Source organism: Motacilla alba, chromosome 5, assembly GCF_015832195.1.
Source record: "Motacilla alba alba isolate MOTALB_02 chromosome 5, Motacilla_alba_V1.0_pri, whole genome shotgun sequence".
Taxonomy (NCBI): Eukaryota; Metazoa; Chordata; class Aves; order Passeriformes; family Motacillidae; genus Motacilla; species Motacilla alba.
In genome coordinates this window covers 51,164,298-51,184,991 of record NC_052020.1, presented here as the reverse complement: position 1 = coordinate 51,184,991, position 20,694 = coordinate 51,164,298, and the positions used below count along the sequence as shown (strand labels likewise).

Genomic DNA, 20,694 nt, shown 5'->3' with positions numbered 1-20,694 from the left:
TAAAAGAGAACAAAGCCTTCAGAACACATTGATACTTCTTTTAAAACTGTGGAATGAAGATCTTAAGAATTAATTTTGAGAGTTAGTCTATGATCATGAGCAGACGGAGCTGGGGATATCAGATTGCCAACAGATAAGTATTTTCACATTGGAAAAATACATCAGTATCCACCTCAGTACTTTCTGGAAAAAAGTTTTGGCTTTTCTTTATTCGCAAAAGAATTTCTAAATAGTTTTCTGTATATAATTTACATTGTTTAGACTTTTAGTATTAAAATAATCCCAAATTCATTGATATAATTTTGTTTTCAGAGTCTTCAATTCCCCAGGCGAAAAAAAATGTTTCAATTGCTATCTAGCTTCAATTAAAATTTGGCTAGAAGGGGTTTTTTTCATTGGAAACATTAATCTGTTTCCATTCCAACTGCAGGCTAACATCCATGCTTTGGGATAAATAGCAATGAGCCTTCTCACAGTTTCTCAGAAGCTCTTTAAATAAACAATAATTGTGTATCAACAACCTCCTGATGTCAGAAGTTCTTTTTAAGAGGCATTCAGCCTGCTTTGTGGGTTAATATTTCTTCTCCAGATAATGTTTAACTAAAATATGTCTATAAATGGCATGAGATGAAATTCTATGAGAAGGAGCTCTAAGAAGACAGAGTGTGTTGGAAAGTGACAGTTAAACTGTTTGTCTGTACTGTCATAATTTAAGAGACATTGCAGGACCTTATGCTGCAAGTGTGATATACCATGGAGCTGCCTAAGGGAAAGGGAAGAAAGTTCAAGTTCTCTGTTATTAGAAGAGTGCTCTGAGTTGGTCTGTCCCAGGTATGCTGACTGCCAATGGCCCCACTGGGATGATTCAAAAACCACAGGAAAACTTCATTTTGTGCCCTCTGGCTCTGCCCAGTGACTCGTTATTGGTGGAGAAATGGGATAGAGGGCACTGTGCTGGGGTTGCACCACGGGGAAAAAGACTGTGTAGTGCATTTTTCTTAGAGAACTGAAGGTGTCACTAAAAATCATGAAGACAAATCTGTTCCCTGGAAGCCAGAACAGGGAAAATCTGGGGAAGTGGTGAAAAAGATGAATCCTTTTCCAGTTGCGGATTCTGATCAGCCGACATAACAGAAAGCAGGGTACTTTTTTATTGGTGTTAGATCTGTCTCAGTTCTTTATACATCTATGTCCTTAAAAAGTGCTAATTGCGGCTATAATTGGACTTACTAAGTTCTCCTAGTAGTCATTATGGTAAGAACAGTCTAAAAGGTTCAATTTCCATCTGTTACTAGATCCATGGCTTGAATAGCAAACATTTTTTTCCCTTAAAATTTGCTTTGTTTCTTGTGTTACACTTGTTTGTCACTGTGTTCAGTATGTGGAAGATAAATACATGCCGCTGTAAAATGTTTTAAAATTATTTTAAAATGCTTCCTCCTGAATAGGTAGAACTTCTGATAGTCATAATTTCTGTTTCTTTCTCTAGATTCTCTAGTGGTGAATATTGCTTATTGAAGTATTTTTTCTTCCATAATTCCTTTAGCTTGTCTTTCCTTATAATTTAGGATCTCATGCCTTCTTAGGTCATGTCATAGGACATAATGGTATACTTAGTGGAAAGATATAGAAAATATCTTGATAAGCATGTTTTAATTGACATGATACTGAACACTGTGGAGAATGTAAGACAGTATTGCAATAGTTCTCCATTCACTCTGCATCTTTCAGTTTCCTCCCTTCAATTTTGACATAAAATAATGTTTTAAGTTTCATCCTTGGCTGGAAGACAGAATTTCTGGGAGTATTTGCAGTCAATGATCTGTCATAGTGTCAAAGAGTACATCAAGTATTTAATAAGACAATTACCAATGAACCACACTCTTTTTCTTTTTCTTTAAAGTGGGAAATGAGCACTTTATCACTTTTAACAATGAACAATCATCTCTTACCTTTCTACCAGGAAGAGTTATCAAAGAAATCATTAAATATCTCCTTAAGGGGGGAAAAAGCAAGTAGGAAATTGAGAAAGAGATGGCCATACAAATGGATAGCAGCAGGCTGAATCTAAAAGGTCAGTGCCTCTCTCTTGCTATACAATCTAGTACAGTCTTATTGGGCTGGGGATTGTTGATCTCTGCCTCTGAAAGACTCTTAAATTGTGAATTATTTTAGAAAAAAAAATATTTCAGTATCAAACTACTGCTGTTTTCAATTTCAAGACAAGTTTAATTTGCATGCAATGGTGTGCTGTGCCAACACTTCCTGAATTGGAGGAAACACTGATCATTTGTCCATCTGCAGAAGCAGTGTGAGGGCTAACTTCAAAACTGATTTGAGGAAGTTGTTTAATGGCCAGAATGGAAAATGCAATTACTTTTTGTCAAACATCTGTGGAAATATGAATTATGATCTCATGAAATGTGTTAAAAAGTGTTTTGCAGAATTTATTATTCTGCTGATTTATATCCTGTTGTACAAGGTGTTAACTCCGGAAATAGTTTCTGTCTCTGTCTTGCTGGCTCTTTCTCCTCTATCATCTATCAGTGTTCTCTGGTAGTCTCGTCTTGAAAAATGTATGTTAGATAACCTGATAATGCAGTTGGAAGTTTAATGCCACAGTTGAGTTTAGCTTCTATAGGAAACAACATTGATAAATAAAAGTGCACTTTCCCAATCAATTTTCCACTTTTGCCAAGTTTCTGTACCCTGTTTAACATCTTCAGCACACATCTGATGGACTAATATTTCTAATTTTAATATTTTTTTAAATGCTTCAATTTGTTTTAAATCACTTGTATTCTATCAAAGCCATAAAGCATCATGCACATCTGCCTGTCTTTCTCTACCAGAAAAAGCTCTATGCAGAGCTTTCCCACTTTCATTTTTCACTTCATCTTTACTGGCTGAAAACCAAACGCCTTCTTGTTTACTTTGGCAGGCTGTTGAAGGTTATGACTGAGTCCCTCCATTTTCTTTCTTTGTTACATTTACAGTAGTGATCAAAACCATGAAGTTTCCTTTATGTACTTCTTTGCTGAGAATTCCTGTGAAATAACATTGTGGACATAACTGCTCTTGGCATTTACTGCCAAAATTTAATTATCTGATGTCTGTGTCATATTATCACTTATTCATTTCAGTCTCCTCTTATAATAGGGTCATATTGTGCCTGTAACCACATCTTCATTACTTGTCTTTGACACCTTTCTCTTTCAGCTAAACATCTCTTGAAGTGGCATGGAACACAATAGTCAAAGTTTCATTGCACCATCACTAACCTTTATACAGTTTATATTGCTTTCCAGCTTTTTTCTCTGCTGCAGTTGATTCTCAGTTTGATGACTTTCTGTGTGAGTTGTAAAACTCATTTGTTTTCCAAATATATCAGCGGGTTTTGCATCACACTTATGTTAACTACAATATAATTTATATTTCTCAGATTCAATATTTGAGTTTTGCAGTTTGTCATAATAATGAAAAAGAAAGCAAGGATTTTCTCTTTCTGGTTTGTTTCACTATTTTTTTCCTGAAGATTATGACACTGTTCAGTTTCTAGTACAGCAAATGGAATATAAAATTTCATATAGATAGATTAGATGAAAATATTTTTGTGGAAGAAATAGAATTGTCTAAAAGTTTTCTAGAAATGTTATAAAATACAAGAAACATATTTGTGTTTTATTGTATATGAATATTTTTAGTTAGTTGACAGATAATTTTTGTTCTGTTCATGAAATGGTATTTGCAAGCACTAGGCTGTTTGGGAATTCATTGTGCCACATGGAATATTGAAAAATGTTATGCTTGCACTCATATTCACATATCTAATATTCATAAGTACGTGTTACATTATCATAGTAAGTGACAAATACATAAGCATGTAATATGTGTGAGTAATTGAGACAAATTATGACTTTTTACAATTACCTCTGGAAAGAATCCGCCACTGTTTGTGGAAACACCACCTAGAGTTACCTTTTACAAACCTGCATTTGTGGGGAGAGGACTTTTACTGCACGTGCACCAAAAATTTTGCTGGCAACTTTCCCCATCCCCATCCAGCGCCACAGGAATGGCTCGTTGCCTTAAAGAAATACAAAGAAACAAGTGAAGTGAAAAGTCATTAAATGCCAGAATGAGAACAACCACAAGACTGAAAAAGAAGAAAAATAAAACATTCAAAATTTCATAATAAACTGGAATTCAGATGGAGGTCAAACTGAAGGAAATAATAAAAGAGAAATCAAGAAATACAGAATAGTGTATTCCTGTACACTGATATATATTCAAAAGCAGTAATTAGTGATCCAAATTTGTAGATTTCTGCCACAAACTCCTATCTGGGAGATTTTGGCCATCTTCCTATGAGAAGGCAAGGCTTTTAGAAAGCATGGCATTCTCACAGCTGAAAAGAGACTTAAATGTTGGCACACAGATGCTCCACTGGCTTCTTAAGTTGTTGATCTAAAAACATTTCTTGTTCCAGCAAAGGAATATATGGTAGAGTTGCAGGCTGTGGATCATCTCCACTTACTCCTGCAAGAGAGAAGACTTCAGGAAACTGAGTTTTTATGGAATGTAGAGCCATAGGAGAGGATTCTTCTCCTTGAATCTGCCAGGGAGAGGAAAAAGAAAATGGTCAATTGGTCTGAATTTCAGTGCCATTAGTTAAATACAGGGGATGTCAAGGATGTTTTCTTTATATCGCCTTTCAGTTATGAAAAGCCAGTTTTGAAAGCATATTTAAGTCCTGTCCTGAGATATATTATATGACTAAAAATCCTACTGACCTCGCTGTAAATTTGTAATCCTGTGTAGGAGGTTAACAAGTTCATTTTTATGAACTCATTGCCTTGTTTTCCTTTGAGGTTGACTCCTGAACTACCCGGCAATAGACTTCACTGTCTAGAATTTGCCTTTGCAGTCTTGTCTTAGCTTATCCCAGAACCAACATCTGTGTTCTTCCTTTAAATTCTCATTTGAGGGAAGCTGGCTCACTTGGCAGACAGAGTTACTGGGACAAATATAACTGGACCTCAATGTAATTCCCTCATGGGCAGATGTAGGCTGATGTTTTTGCTACTTGTTGTTTGGCAAAAGGTCTTGCAAGGCCAGATTGGTTGTTGCTTATATTATGAAGCATTATAGATTATATACACTGGGAAACAATAGAAAGAAATGAAACCTGAAATATAAAGAATCCATCCTGCTTTTGCATCTGTGAATTTCCATCGGTTTTTCATGTAGCCATTTGATTTTGGCATTGTACTCGTGTTCATGTCAATAAGTAAGATAGCAAAACCTCTTGGGAATTACTGTCTCTTAATCAAGCCCATCATTAAACTGGGTATGCAGAAATGGGCCTAGAGACTGGAGTTCCTGCCAAAACCCCAGAAGCCAGAAAAGAACATCATGATTTTAAAAAACATTCCTGTAAGACATTTACCAATGTTTATGCAAGTCTTGGTCCATCATGCTTTCAGTTGATTGAGAGCATAAGGTGCTGTGTTTCCTGTAAGTCATTGGAAGCCTCTGGAGAAGCAGATAGGACAGATGCCTTTCTTCACCTTGATGTTGTATGGTCTTAAATTTCCTCAAGGATTCCCTTGGATCCTCCTCTGGACTTCTGCAGTCTGCAAAATTCTGATTAAGCAAGTCTCCTATTTGTTTTAATAGCCTTCAATTTCACGCCAAGAGTGCCACAGTATGTTTGGAGTACCTGTGGACATTAATTTTAAATTGTCATGTGAAATGTGTTTACTGCATGCTCCTAGACTGAAATGTGTTTATTGTTATGTGCGTAGAATGTGCATCGTTATATAAATGTTTAATGTATGTATAACGTTATATTATTTTTTCTTGTTGCATTTCCTTGTTGCTAAGAATCGTTCAGTCTAATTTGTGTGCATATTGTAAGAATACATGCAAACAAACACATCCTATCAGTATTGGTATGAGCACAAACCTAATGGAAGCAACCACTTCATGGTCTGGCTTTGCTAAATATTTACAATCACATGGTCACTGTGTTTCAACAGACTATAAGTGTATTACATGCACATAGAAATATACTGTCAGCTGTAAGGATCTAACATTGAAAATCGGATCTCTAATATTTCATTTTCTGTATTTCCAGATTTTTTCTACTTTTCCCTCTAATTTGAATAAAGTTTGAAATTAAATTGTTGTCTTTGAAATTAGATAAATTGCAGAAAACACTAATTGGGCACAAACAATCTTTTTAGCTCTTCTACCAAATTTGAACCTATAATGAGAAGTGGCAAGGTCCAAAAAGAATAGCTCAGGAGTGCATTCTTTTTACTGACTTATGTATCTTTCTCGAATGAAAAAACCCAACCAAACAAAGCTCAACAAACAATCCACACAATTGGTGCACAGATGGTACAGGGAAGAACCAGATTCCTCTGCAGAACTGTAAAGCTTTCATGCCATGCAGTTTCTACACTGATACAGATTTTACCCATCCATCTGAGCTGCTAAGTTTTTGTGCACCGAGTGTGAGACTCATAGATTTGGCTCCAGAATCCACTCACCCCCACAGATAGGGGTATGTCTTACAGACTTTCCTAGCGCAGTGCCAGAATCTGTCTCCTGCTGCATGACCTGATATACCAGCTGCAGGTGGTTGGCAGCTCCTCTCATTCCCTGTCTCCCAGAGTGCTGCTCTGCCCAGTGGGACAGTCTGCTGGGCTGCATGTCCACCAGCTCCTGCCCAGGTGTCAGGCTCCAAGGAAGCTCCTTCCAGGTGTGTTTCCTGGCTTCAGCAGCACCTTTGGCCTCTTTCCCACCACGAACCCCAACACGCAGATATGTCATCTGCACAGGACCAGTCCACAGCTTTGTCTTATTCATTGGAAAAGAAGAAACATGAGAGGCCAGAGCCATTTTTAAATGAAGTTATGCAAAGCTACAGTCGGGTTTTTTTTTGCCAGAGCTTGATGATTTGAAAAATTTGTTCGCATATTTCTTCCAGCCTGTATCAAATATTCTGGAAAGTCATCTGCTTCTTCCAACATCTTTTTGGTCCTCTGTTGTATCTGGATAAATGTATCTGAGGACTGCTGGTTTAGTGGACTTCTACTTTCATACTAATAATGTACTAAATTGTCATTATTTCCCAGATGACAAAAATAAATATTTCATTTGTTGTTCCATAACTTATTCCACTCATGTGGTTTCTTAAATTTTTTCTTATTTCAGGTCTGGCTCAGCCATATTTCATCAGGCAAAGCTGCCACCAAAGCTTGATGGGAGATTTGTCCAAGTAAAGGCTTTAAGATTTGACATGTAGTATTTTGCTATGTGTTTGTGCTGTTTCTGTCTTTCATTTGATTTGGAACATAGATAATTATATTCTAGATTTAAAACAACAACTTTTTTTTTTTTTTTGTGCAAATAAAATATTTGTTTTACTATACAACCCCTGGAAACACCTTCAAAGAGGTGATTTTAGTATCTTATAATTTTCTGTACACCATAAATAGTTACTTGGAATGTGCTTCTAGATGTCTCCCCTAAAAGGAAAAAAATACTGACCAAAAGAATTTAAAGTGCTTAAGAGTTTTAACCACAAAGGATACACAGAGAGGCTAGAATGGCACATGGTGCTGAGCCTGTCAGATTCTTAAAATACCACCAATTTGGTGGTCTATAATCCTGTCACTCTTTTCATGGATCTGAAAAAAATGCTTAACATCCTTGTTAATTGAAACTATAGCTTTCAGGCAAGAGATTTGATCTTTCCAGTATCAATGTTATAAAATCAGGGAGGATTTAGAGTAAGAGCATAGGGCTCTACTTTCTAAAAAACATACTGAAGATTTATAAAAAGATTTTCCAAAGCAGTTTACTCAGAAGGGTTCTCTTGTATATCATGTTATCCACAATTTCTCTTTTCCCATTTTTATTGTAGAACTTTCTTTACAATCTTTGTGTTTTAAAATCCACGTACTTCTTTTTCTTCCTGCCCATGAGAATTAATTCTTTCTTTGTGATTTCATTCCATCAAACTTTTTATGATGTCACAAAAGATTAGATTCAGAGAAAACCTGAGAACTGATCAAAATTAGTGCTCAGGATTTCACGGGATTGAGACCACTGAAAGAATTGCAGTCATGTTGAGGCATAATTTTCTAGCAAAAGCCATTGAGCTTTAAGTGTGAAGTGGTCCAAGAATACATGAAGCATAAGGATGAATATTTCAAAATAAAATGTTTTCCAACATTTTCTCTGAAGAGTCAGCCATACAATTAAAAAAAAAAAAGATTCTTGTTTTAAAATCTAAGAATGGAAGGATTTTAAACCAGAAATGATGGTACTAAATAGCATATAATCTACAGTGTATGAACCTTAAAACATTCTAGATTAACCTGGAGCTTTGTCATTGTTATCACAATCATCTTATAGTTATTTATTCCAATATATTTATTCAGAAATTTCTACTTGTCTTCACTTACCTAAGTCTTACAAGAAAAATTATATAGAACCAATAGGACCAATGAAGCAGTAAATTGCAATGCCACATCAATCTTATTTGTTGAGCTACACATGTTTTGTGTTGCAGTTTGGGTTTGAGCGATTTGTTTGGTTATTTTGGTGAGAAATAAAGTTTTCCTCTCCTCAATAGCAACAGCAGTGACAGAGAAGAAGGATCAAGCCATTCTGAATTTCAGTAGATGCATTAGTGAGCCTGCCAGTCTTTCAATACAACCACTTTACTCTTCTTGCAAACCGTTCTTAGGTTCTTTCACTGAAGAAGTGGAGACAGAATAGGTACTTCTTTCAGCAGACAGCTGGGGGGAAACTACCTTTATCATCTTCTGCTATATAGCACACGCTTACAGATGTCCTTATCTACTTCTCATCAATGAAATTGTAGGAAATTGAGGACAGGAATCCTGAGAATTTGTAACATGCACGTTGAGCCTGTTCGATCCTGACAATAAGGTCAGACCTTCCTTTCACTGAGGTGTATGTATATCCCGAAACCTTTCATCCATCTGACAGCAGCAAGGCGTACAGGAGATTGAAAGCGGGTGTCCTTCCACCGAAGGAGGTCATCCTTGGATTAGCACAGGATGCTTGTGTATAATGGGAAAGATGGTATCTTAAAAGTCTCTGTTGACCTCCATCACTAAAATGAGAAGAGGACCACGTCACAAATGTGACACTTCTGTTGTATTGAAGGCTGACCATGGATTCCTATTTGCAAACAATGTGTGCATTTGATCTTTGTAGATACTGGCAGACTCTTATCTAGGAAAACAGCTGAGAAATTAATGGTTTCTTAAATGGGACAACTACCTTTGGTGATGTGTTTTTATTTGATGCTTGTCACATTTTAGATTCCATACAAAGCAACCTGCCTGCACTGTGATGATCCCTGCAACATCTGCTCCCTGATTGGATGGAATGGGTTTTCTTCTATCATCTATTCTTTCTTCATTTCTAGACTAATAAGGTTTTAGAAAAGTCTTGTAACAGTGTTCGTAAGCTCTTGTCACGTATCATATATTACACAAAATCTCCTAGGTATTCTTTGATTTCCAGGTTTTCCAAACATCTCTCTCCCAGATATTTTTGAATTATTATTTCCTTCAGCTTGCATTTTTCCAGAATGAATATCATTTTGGGTGATATCCAAAGCCCATTGAGGTCAGAAGAATGTCTCCTCTTTACTTCAGTAAGCTTTGGATTTGTTCCTTTATTTCCTCTTTCCAGAAGCCAAATTCTGCACACCTTATTGTTTTAATAGGAATTTTGTATCAGCAAGGCAAGCCGTGTTGGCTTCCATAGTCTGATATTTTCAGACTCCTTTGCAAAGCATTTCACTCTTTTCACTAACATTTATAATGGCACAACATAATTTATGAATATAAGTGCTGTTTATCTGTCACCATGGATAGCTAATGGAAATCTTAAGTAATACTTAAGTGACTGAACTCTGTTGCATTTGGTACCACCTCTTTCCAAACTTGATATATGTTCTTCCATTACCTTTTGCTTTAGTCTTTTAATTACTTTGCAGTTCAGAAGGCTTTGTAAGGGTTTGGGAAAATATGAATATTTTGTGGGTAAAGTTTTGAAAGGCACCGTAATCAGATATAAAGTCCAGCTACAGGTTGTATTTTACATATAACATCTCTTGCCCAGATTCAGGAAAGTGCTTTAACATGTGCTCAAGTCTATCCCTGTTGAGAAATGCAACTAGATTCTTAAATGTAATTGTATAAGTGGGACTTCAATCTCATTATAAGTTAAGGAATACTTTATCTTCATTCTTGAATAGGGAGATCTTTTTAAATAGTGTCTTTCTTATATTATCAGTTCTCTTTGATGAAAAATCATGAATTGTTCTAAAAAGACTATTCATCACTGCATGATGGTTACCTCTGAAGTGAGTGTGCTATATACATCTTGCCCAGGATTTGTGAGTTCAATTTAAAACTGGAGCAAGTTTAGCAAAGGGCCACCAAGACGGTCAGGGATTGAAGGATTTGCCTCAGGAGGAGAAGCTGAGGCTTGTTCAACATGGAGAAGATATGGCTTTCAGAGGGTCTTGGAGGATGGAGCCAGAGCTGCATGATGGGATGATTAGACAAAATGGGCAGAAGTTGAAAAAAGACAAGGTCAGGCTGGATTTAAGGAAAAACTTTTTTAGAGTTTGGTCAGTCAAGAACAGATCAGAATCTCAGGAATCAGAAGAGATTGCTAAGAGAAATTGTGCAATCCTTGAAGGTTTTCAAGACCAAGCTGCATATGATTAAGTTGATCAGATCTCACAGCTGACCCTGCTTTCAGCTGGAGGCTGGACTGGATAAACTTCAGAGGTACCTTCCAGCCTGAATTATCCTGTGGTCTTTTGATCTTATTGATTTTCCACTGTTGCTTATGGTTCTAGTCTGCTCCTGGTCTCTTATTGGGTACATAGTATTTTTTTCCTAATAGCATGTATCCAATTGCTTTTCTGGAGGGAGAAGAGATAGTGGAAAGAAAGTACTGGAATTCCTCGGACTTCCTTGTGAAAAGTATTAACCATATTTCTCTCTTTGGAATTTTTTTCATTTCTCAGTACCTGTTCCTCTTGCCATACCAGTTGAATTATCAATGGTTCATAAATTATCTAAGTAATTCTTCTGTGATCTGTTAATGCATATGCCCTCCTTTCAGTTTATATTTTTTCCTAGCTGTTTATTAAGTACTTATTATAAATAAATGTACCAGTAAGATTCTGCTGCTCTAGTTGCTCAGGCATATTTTCCTTAGTTTTCTTGTTTAAGATTATTGTTTTAGCTATTCCTTTACTGTTTCATTTTTCCTCTTTAATCTTTTGCCAGTTTGAGTGATATCTCACAGAATCATGGATCACAGAATGGTTGGGGTTGGAAGGAAGCTCTGGAGGTCATCTGGTACCACCCCCTTTCTCCAGCAGGACCAAATGGAGAAACTTGCCCAGGTCCGTGTCTCAATGACTTTTGAATATGTTCATGGATAGAGACTCCACAACTTCCCTGGGAAACCTGGTGCCATCACTCAGTCACCCTCACAGGAAAAACAGTTTCCTGATGTTCAGATGGAAACTCACAGGTTTCAGTTGGTACCCATTGCCTCTTGTCCTGTTCACTGGGCACCACTGAAAACCTGCACACCTTCAGGCATTTATTTACACTAGAAATCTTCTTTTCTCCAGGTTATACAATCCTCTCCAGGCATTTTTTAGTGCATGGAGTTATTTTAAAACATTTTAATTTCATACATAACAGAGAGCTGCAAGGGTAAAGAATAGCAGCTGAAGAAATCTAAAAACAGGTAGTTAATACAAACTATTCATATGCCTAGAGCTTTAGTTGGGCTGTATGTAGAATTACAGATTGACTGAGCAGATGAAGCTAATGGTTTTTCAGACCATGGTTCAGTGCTTTACTACCAAAAACTTGAAGATTAATATAAAATCCTCCATTAAAAATTTGGCGGGGTTTTCCTCAGTATTTTTCCTCATCTTGCTGTAAAAGTTTTAGTTTCAGCCTAGGTTTGTCTGGGGCAGGACACTTCATTTTTTTGTTTCAGTATCTACTACAAATGCACAAACCTCTTGAAAGATATTTCAGGGAACAGTGATCAACAAGGACATGCTCAACCCAGGAAAGTTAATCTATGAAGAGGCAATCCTAGACAGATACTGTTTCTACACAGGCGATGTCGAGAATTTCTCAAAGGCAGCTTTTGTGGTGTTGTCCACTCAAGACATAATGGACAAACAGATCCTGATTTGGTCAGTGAATGAAGGTGTTTTTCTGTAAAAAAAAAAAAACCAAAAAAACTTTGTAAAATAAAGTGCCTCCAAGTGGAAACAAGAAAGAGGAATTCTTTAACATCTCCTGGAGGGAAAAAAAAAAAAAAGAAAAAAAAAAAGATGCAATTTAAAACTACTTCGGGTTATTTGAATTGTACTGTTTGGTTAAAATAAAGACATTCAGTTTAAACACTAGCAATTTTTTATAATGTGAAAATTTGAACCTTTCTTTTCTAGAAATGTCTGATTGAAATATATCTACATTTTAAAAGTTTTTTGCACTTTCCCAAGAAATGCATAAATTTAATTTAATTTCTTTTAAGAAGGGGTTCAATGGAAATGACAGTTTTCTGGTAGAGAATTATCTGACATATTTTTAGCATTTTGTGTAATTCCTTTAACTGAAATATCTCAGTTTTCATTCTATGATAGTTATATAGTTTATAAAGATAGTTAGTTTGTATTCATGATGCACTTAATGACAGAGAAGATTAATCTCGGAATGAAATTTTAAAAAGTACTGTGGTAGTCTAAAAGACACCAATGAAATTAAAAGGCACTGTTAGGAATACCCTGAATCATGGACATAAATGAATATTTCATTTAATTAAGTCATTAAAATCTCTGTAGACTTTGTTGTTCAGAGTTATAACAGGCAGGTATTATGTGCAAAAATGTGTACACACCTTTTACTTTCCTGCTTAGAAATGGCGTTTAATTTCATCTGTCACTTTTTCATCAAGTCATTTGGGACTGTGAGGTGCTTCTGTACTCTGCCTCACACAGCTTTGGTTTTGACTGTCCTGAGTAATTCTGGATCACCAGCAGAACACCTAAAGTTTCTATTTACTCTGTGTCTGAGGTTACTCAGGAGCAGGAACAGCAGAGATTCCAGCAGAGACCTTGTAACACTCTGTGAGCAGCTTCTTCCCTTCTGACAACTGGCTGCTCATCCCTTCTTTTCCCTCCTAACTTGAAAAAAAGCTAATAGTACTCAAGAGGACCATTCTTCTTGTGCCATGGTAACTTTGTTCTCTAAAAGGCCTGTGAATTCTCCCCAAGCGCCATGGAAATCCATGACACATGCATCAGAGTATCTGAGTATAGAATTGCAACACTGCAGTTACCAGATCATCCTATCCTCATGCTCCTTTGGACAAACCTAATACATTTTTGAGATACGACTTCCATCTGCTGATCTGCATTGATTCTTCTCCAGTTAAAATCCCTGTCACAGCTGTAACTCCCATCATATTGCCATGCTAGGGTAGACTTGTTAAAATATGCAGTCTTTATCTTATAAATTATTTGGATAATTACCCTTTGATCCCCCCCCAGCACTATTTTGCTTCTTTGTTTTTGTCATAGAAAAAGAAGGTAAAAGTGAACAAAACACCACTTATTTTTCTGACTAAATAATTAGCACCAGAGAGTTCATTAAAGAACGCTTATAATGAAAACCAAATTCCAGAAGTTTATTTTGTGCAAGGAAAACAAAATGAAACAAAAAATCATTTAAGGAAAGGTCCTGCATCTTTACTAATTAGTTACTAACCTGTAACTAATTAAATATTATTGTCTTTATGGGCTCTCTGATATTATTTCCTGTGTTTTGATTTTCAGATACATATGTATCCAACTTTTACAGAAAGAAAATTAATCTAGGCTTTGGCTCTCACTCAGCTACGTCTGGCATATACACATCTGAGATCTGTAATAGAAGAGGCTGCTTTAGAGACATGCACATTCACATCAATATCACATTTCTAAATTTCACAACAATCTTCATTTTCAGGCCTTTATACTTCATGCTTTGTGCTGGATTTCCCTATTGTGTCACTTGGCATTTCTGCCTGTGGAACCCTGAATAAAGCGTTGGTAAATTCAGTTGGAAATTGCCTGTGCTCTTGACATTTTCTGCTCTTGAAAACGTAGCAACAAACAACTCAATTCTGATTTTCATCTTGCCTTTAACTTACAGAAATGGTGTAACTGCTGCCTGTTTCTAATTATTCCTGAAAAGCCAGTAAGAGGTAGTATGAAGTATCATTCAGGAGAATGATTCAGAGTAACCTCTGAATCTTTAGCCTCAGCTCTTGTTCTCTGACTGATGACGTTCTCCTTGCTAAGCCTGAAGTGTGCTGCCCAGCCCACAGGTTATTCTTAGAATCTCTTCTGCCCAAGGCACAAAATCACACTGGTGAGGGTTCAGAGATGGTGAAGATGTTATTTTTCTTAGAAATAATAAAAATAAAGAAACGAGTGGCTTAAGGAGGTCTTCTATTGGTACAGCATCCTCTGTGGAAAACTGAAATCTCTGCAGCTCATCAATGACATCAGCAGTTACCAAATATTTGAGCTCATCACTGCTATACTTTTATGATAAACATTCAGAACTGGATGCCTGTATTTAAATAGGCTCCTGAATCTATAATGATAATGAATTTTTTAGATAGTGTGAAGTTTGGCTGAGTTGTACCTCGCACTCATTCACTGAGATTTGTGGATATCTGTCACTGAGAATGAACAACTTTACTGACACGAGGGAGACTAAATACGGATTTAAAAGTTTAACATTAGGCTAATAAATGTGTTAATATTTTGACCTATTTCCTAGAAATTTTTCTTTTGCTATCTTACAAACGCCCACAGTGAGTAAAGCAATTTTGAAATGTCTTGGCCTGCTAGTTGCAGCATCTTAGAATCATAGAATTGTTTGGGTTGGAAGGGACCTTAGAGATCATCAGGTTCCAATCCTCCTGTGACTTTCCACTAAACCACATTCCTCCAAACGCCATCCAACCTGGTCTTGAACACTTCCAGGAATGAGGCATCCACAGCTTCTCTGGGCAATCTGTTCCTGTGTCTCACTACCCTCTGGGTAAAGAATATCTTTCTTATATCTAATCTCTCCTCTTTTAGTTTAGAGCCATTCCCCCTTGTCCTGTCTGTGTAAAAATTGCACTCTCTCTTTTTTACAAGCACCCTTTAGGTGCTGGAAGGCTACAATTAATTCTTCCTGGAGCCTTCTCTTCTCCAGGCTGAACAGCCCCAACTCTCTCAGCCTTTCTTTACAGCAGAGGTGCTCCAACACTCTGATCCTTTTCGTGGCCCTCCTCTGGACTCACTCTAACATGAAAGACATGGTCCATGTCTTTCTTGTGTTGAGGACCCCAGAGGTGGATGCAGAACCCCAGGTGGGGTCTCATGAAAGCAGAGTAGAGGGGCAGAACCACCCTCATTGACCTGCTGGCCACATTGCTTTGGGTGCAGCCCAGGAGTTAAAACCTACTCCAAATTTTAGTATTGGTACAATCAAATAAAAAAATTGGTCAAGATTTCTTAGAGACACGCAGAGTAGAAGCAAAATCCTATCAAAATGAAAGGCAAGTTTATTGCTTTTCCACACCTTTTGGTATGAGGCAGTGAGACAGAAAAGCCCTGTATGAGTAGGATGTAAAATGAGCAGTTTCAGTATGATTGTGTTTTCTTTTATGTAGACAAATAAATACATGAGTAAATGTGTCTAACTGTGATTCTTGAGGAGTCTTGATCACTCGTAGCTTCCTGGCTTACTGCATTAATGCTACTATTTAATATGGATTCTTTTCTACTTCATTTAACACTGTTCTCACCTTTTCTTAAGTAAATCTCACTCATCCTACCTCCATTTCTCAATGATGTGTTTATTTTCACAGTTCTCTCAACCATCTCTTGCACAGGCAAGCTCACTGACCATTTTTCAGTAACTTTTGAGACCTAAGTATGTACTTTCTTCACATGATCAGCTGGTAATTTAGAATCTAGGTCTCTTCATCCTCTTATTTCCTGGCAGCTTTGTCAAAAAAACTATAATGGGGCAGCCAGCCATCCTCAAGTGCTTCATGCAAAAGCTGCTCTCTACAGAACTCAGATAACTGTTGTCTTTAGGGATCTTCTTTATTGAACACCCATTGTCCAGTGTTATGTGCTTACCTTAAGGTATATTTATTCAGTGTGTCACATGAGCATCTGCACAGCAGATAACAGCAATTTGTGGAACTTCAGTCCTAAGATGCAAATAACTCTTTCGTAATAGAAGCTGCCTCATCCCTCGTGCTCAAAATAAAAAGGAGCAAGCATTGAAACACAATGAAAATGAACAGATAACTGTACTATAGCTTAGTAATTTGGATTCTTTTTTTCTAATTAAAATGGAAAGTTCTTCAAACAGTAGAAAAAAGATTTATGTTTTTCTTATCAGGGATACTATTTACAACTACATCTCGTGCAGATAACCATCTCCTGTGTTAAAATGCCTTTTTTTGGAATCACTGCCAGAAGCAGGCATAAATTCTCCCCTTCTTTTGTTCACAGTTGGACCAGTGATTTCTGTGTTTCCTCTGACATACCAGACACATGGCATTGCTGGGATTCAGATAAGATGAATTATGGCTTAGACATGATGTTTCTTTGTTAGTTTTACAGTACAGCATATAATTTTTTTAAAGTATAAACCCGAATAAAACTCTCCCATAAAGAAAGCTCTCAAATGGTCATAGGCTCAAGGTCCCTGCATCCTTTTTACAGGAAGAAAAATGACTAAAACTTGAAGTCAGACTCTGGCATGCTTGAATACCATATGCCTGCACTATTGAGAGACTGGAGCAGAGTATCTGGAGAAAGATGAGAGAGTGTGGGTGGCAATAGAAAAAACAACCACGACTGTAAGTTAGCAAGATAATATCCTTACTTTCTTCTGTGGGTCTCAAGAGTGATTAAAAAAACATTGGTGTTTTAAAAATATTGCTGAGGACTACAGTGTGACTCATAATGCTTCAGAGAATGGAATTCTTGGAAGTTTCAATGTAATGCCAGATTTTAGAATGGAGGGCAGCAGAGCTGCAGAGAAGTAACATGAGGCTATGTTGATGGAGAAAGAACATTTCTGAGGAAATTCAAGTGAGAGAGAGAGAAAGGAGAAGAATGGGCCTGGGGAGATATGACAAGACAATTACTTATACTGAGAACTGTTGCTTGCACTGATGTTTCACTGCTTTTTGAGGTTTTATTGGCCAGCACGCCTGCCTACACAACACTTGGTCGTATGCACAGCAGGGGAAGACAAGTAACCGTGTTGACCAGTCAGACAATGAAAGCAATTACAAGCGAGTCCAAAAGTCTATCCTAGAGCTGACCTTAAAGTTTTAGATAAAACTATTCTTCTTTTTATTTTCTTTTTTCTTTTTTTCTTTTTTCTTTTTTTTTCTTTTTTCTTTTTTTTTCCTTTTTTCTTTTTTCCTTTTTTCTTTTTTCGTTTTTTTTTTTCTTTTTTATTTTTTCATTTCTCTTTGTTTTGTTTTGTTTTGTTTTGTTTGGAATGTGTGTAAATTTCTGGTGAGTTGAGTACTTTTATGAGGGAATGTATTGGTTAAATGTTGAGAAGCTTGTTGAGAAGCTTTCTCAAGTCAGAATAGCCTTTCTGGTCAGAATAAAATAAAGAAGAATGTTGGTCATCTGGAATTAAATAGTAGCCTCACAGTTATGGCATGTACCTGATATTTTGCTTAATACTGTAACACAGCTGTTTTATATTCTCAGTAAGCAGCTTTGCTAGGAAACTGAACAGTCTCTCTCCAACCATTTGCCACAAATGCTGACCAGTACCTCTTCCCTTAAAGTTCCAAGGAAATGGTTTCTGTATTTCACAGGCTATGACATTGTCCAGGTTATGGAATTTCCAGGTTCAGATCTATGGACATGGGCTGGGCTTGTACCAGAATATCCTCCTTTAAGTGAGTGTCCTCACTATCTGGCAGCTGAGGAAGGGTTGAGTTCTCCCTATTGCTTATATTGGAAGCCTAAATGCTAAAATGTAGGCTTTTTATTTATTATTTTTAAGAGCATTCTCATAATCTAGGTCTCTCCTATAAACTCTAGTTTATGCATATTATTAAATAAAAGATGTTGGTTCAGAGTTCTGAAAATGTGTCAATGGCTTAAACGTAGATAATGCTGCTGTCTAGATAAAAAATTTGTATATCTCGTAAACATTTAATGATTATTTGTCTAATAATTCACAACTAAAAAAATGCCATTACTTGATATTTACTTTGGTATTTGGTATTTCTTCTCTGAAAAAAAAAAAGCCTTATAATCAGCAGGGGAGCAAACATGACACCATTCATATAAGTGATGGTTCTATATCACAGTCAAATAAATACCCGAAGTGAACAATTAGTTGATACATTCTTGGCTGAGATTTCTTCATGTAATTTAATCGATGAAGTGTTTGCATAAATTAACTGATCAGTTAATTAATAACCAGTTCCTGAACAATTCATGAACAGGAAGACACACTACAGACCAGGGAATTTGAATAATGTATATTTTATTTCGCTTGAATAACTGGAAAAATGTATAATTTTGAGTTGGCCAAAATGGAAAATGAATTTTTTTTTTTCAGGAAAATTTAATCTAGCTACATTTAGAAATGAAACATCTTCAATGAAAAAGGTGGTCTATTATGAAAATGAGCATAAGGTGTTTTGTTTTAATTTTAATGTTTTTATGTTATAATGGATTCTTGGTGGATTAATTTTGCAGTTTTCAGATGAATGACACTCGGATTTTAACCAGGTTGAACTAACAATTGGGTGGATAAAAAATTTGATTAAACATTTTTCCAGATTTCCTGGGCTTATGATCTACCAATTCCTTCATTTCGCAAAACAGTGAACTGAGAAATGTTTACTCATTATGGGGTTAGTGCAACCATTCCCTGTCATCTAGTAAATTTCATCATATGTGAACATAGCCAGACTGCTACGATCTCAGAGTCAGCAGTAAAATCTACAATGCATGATGATAGTAGGTTCCCAAATATACAGGACTTTGGACAGAATGAAAAAAATGCACCAAAAATTTGAGTAAACAGCAGCAAGTCAATCTGCATCTTCTCAGTTTGTGTAGGAGAGATAAGTCAGAGCTTGGAAACATTTTCTGTTATGCACATTAATGGATGTACAACTCATCCAATCACTCGGGAGCTAATACTGCACTTTTCTGTTCTATGCATAAAAAATGTCATGCCAAATGACTCTGAGTGGTATCCATAATGATGAATTTACAGCCATCAGTAAGGAGACTTCTTTGATTGTCTGCATTAAAGCAGCAAATGATTATGATCCCATCCAGTGATGCTTTTCCTTGGCCTTATTAAAAAGAACAGCATACAAGGCAATCATACCCTTGGGTGTCTTTTGACTTGCACAAAAGTATGACTTAAGTGTTGATTTCTTTTCCAAAAAAACCCAAATTCCATTTTGCAATGATGACACATCCATCGTCTAAAAACAAATGACACGGGAATTGCAATGAACGCCCTGATTTCTCACCTGGTAGCAAAAATAGCACCAGGTTTCAGAGACAGTATTTATCTGTGCGCGTCTGTCAGTGCTGTGAATGGGAATGGGTAATCTTCTCCCTCTTCTCATTGTCCCACTATTTGGCCCTTATCTCAGGAATTTGTAGTACAGTGCTGTGATCCCTCTCAGAGCCCTCAGTGGCTTCTTCTCCATTGTCTGGCCGGTGAACCACTGCCCTACTGCACTGAGCAAGAGGGGCTTGACAGATCTAGGAATGAACTGTGAGTCAGTGGGGCATGTTCAATAACTGGAAAGACAGAATAAACTCTGGTTTTCTGTTTTGTCAAGTCTCTTTTCTTGGGATTAGATTTATTAACAAACCAGAAGATTTCAAAGTGATTTCATAGTGACACAGAATATGTGGCAAAAGAAAAAAGATCTTTCCAGCTTCCAGCAGTGTCTGCAGGAACTGCTGATAAACATCTTACTGGGTAACTTCCTACCCAGCTTTAGAAAACCGATGTACTTCTAAGGTGCATACCAATTTGTTTCAGTTCTACTGGTAAATCACTGTGGAGTTCCTCCAAACCTGTCTTTGTGTTCATGAAAAGGCAGCAGAAGACTTTTACTCAGTTAGTAAAAAATAAAAAATATTGAAATGCAAGAGCCGTGACATTTCTTCCTCAATCTGCTCTTTTTCTTTCCATTCTGTTTCTCCCAATAGATAACTTCTGGAATTTATTATGGTTGAATGAATCAACTGAAAACATCCCATGGGAATAGGAGAGGTCTGGACGGTCAGTTCCGGGGAACAGTTCCAAATTCTTCTGTTGCATTTGCTTACCATACTTTTGCTCTAATCAGGTAGATAGAACAATTGACCCAGTTTGATGTCAGGGTAGATTATTTAGTATCAAAGATACTTCAGTCAACTAAACACTGACAGAAATGCACACAGATCTGCATGAACATCAAATAAACTAGAACCCAGGATAGTAATTCCAGTGGTATGCTTTCTAGAGAAGGCAATAT

The 20,694-nt window shown here is 36.7% G+C and overlaps 1 protein-coding gene across 2 annotated transcripts in view; it reads right to left on the bottom strand.

The window, feature by feature from the left end:
- Positions 1–3,637: 3,637 nt before the first annotated feature.
- LOC119701125 (translation initiation factor IF-2-like) overlaps positions 3,638–20,694 on the bottom strand; it is a 96,341-nt gene continuing 79,284 nt past the window's right edge. Inside the window, exons 3-5 of one of the 2 annotated variants that reach the window (XR_005257013.1) lie at positions 5,450–5,722; positions 4,538–4,615; positions 3,638–4,087 (exon numbers count right to left, since the gene is read on the bottom strand). The gene's annotated coding sequence lies outside the window, so the exon portion shown is untranslated. The remainder of the gene's footprint in view (positions 4,088–4,537; positions 4,616–5,449; positions 5,723–20,694) is intronic. The other variant, XR_005257011.1, reaches the window with a different exon arrangement.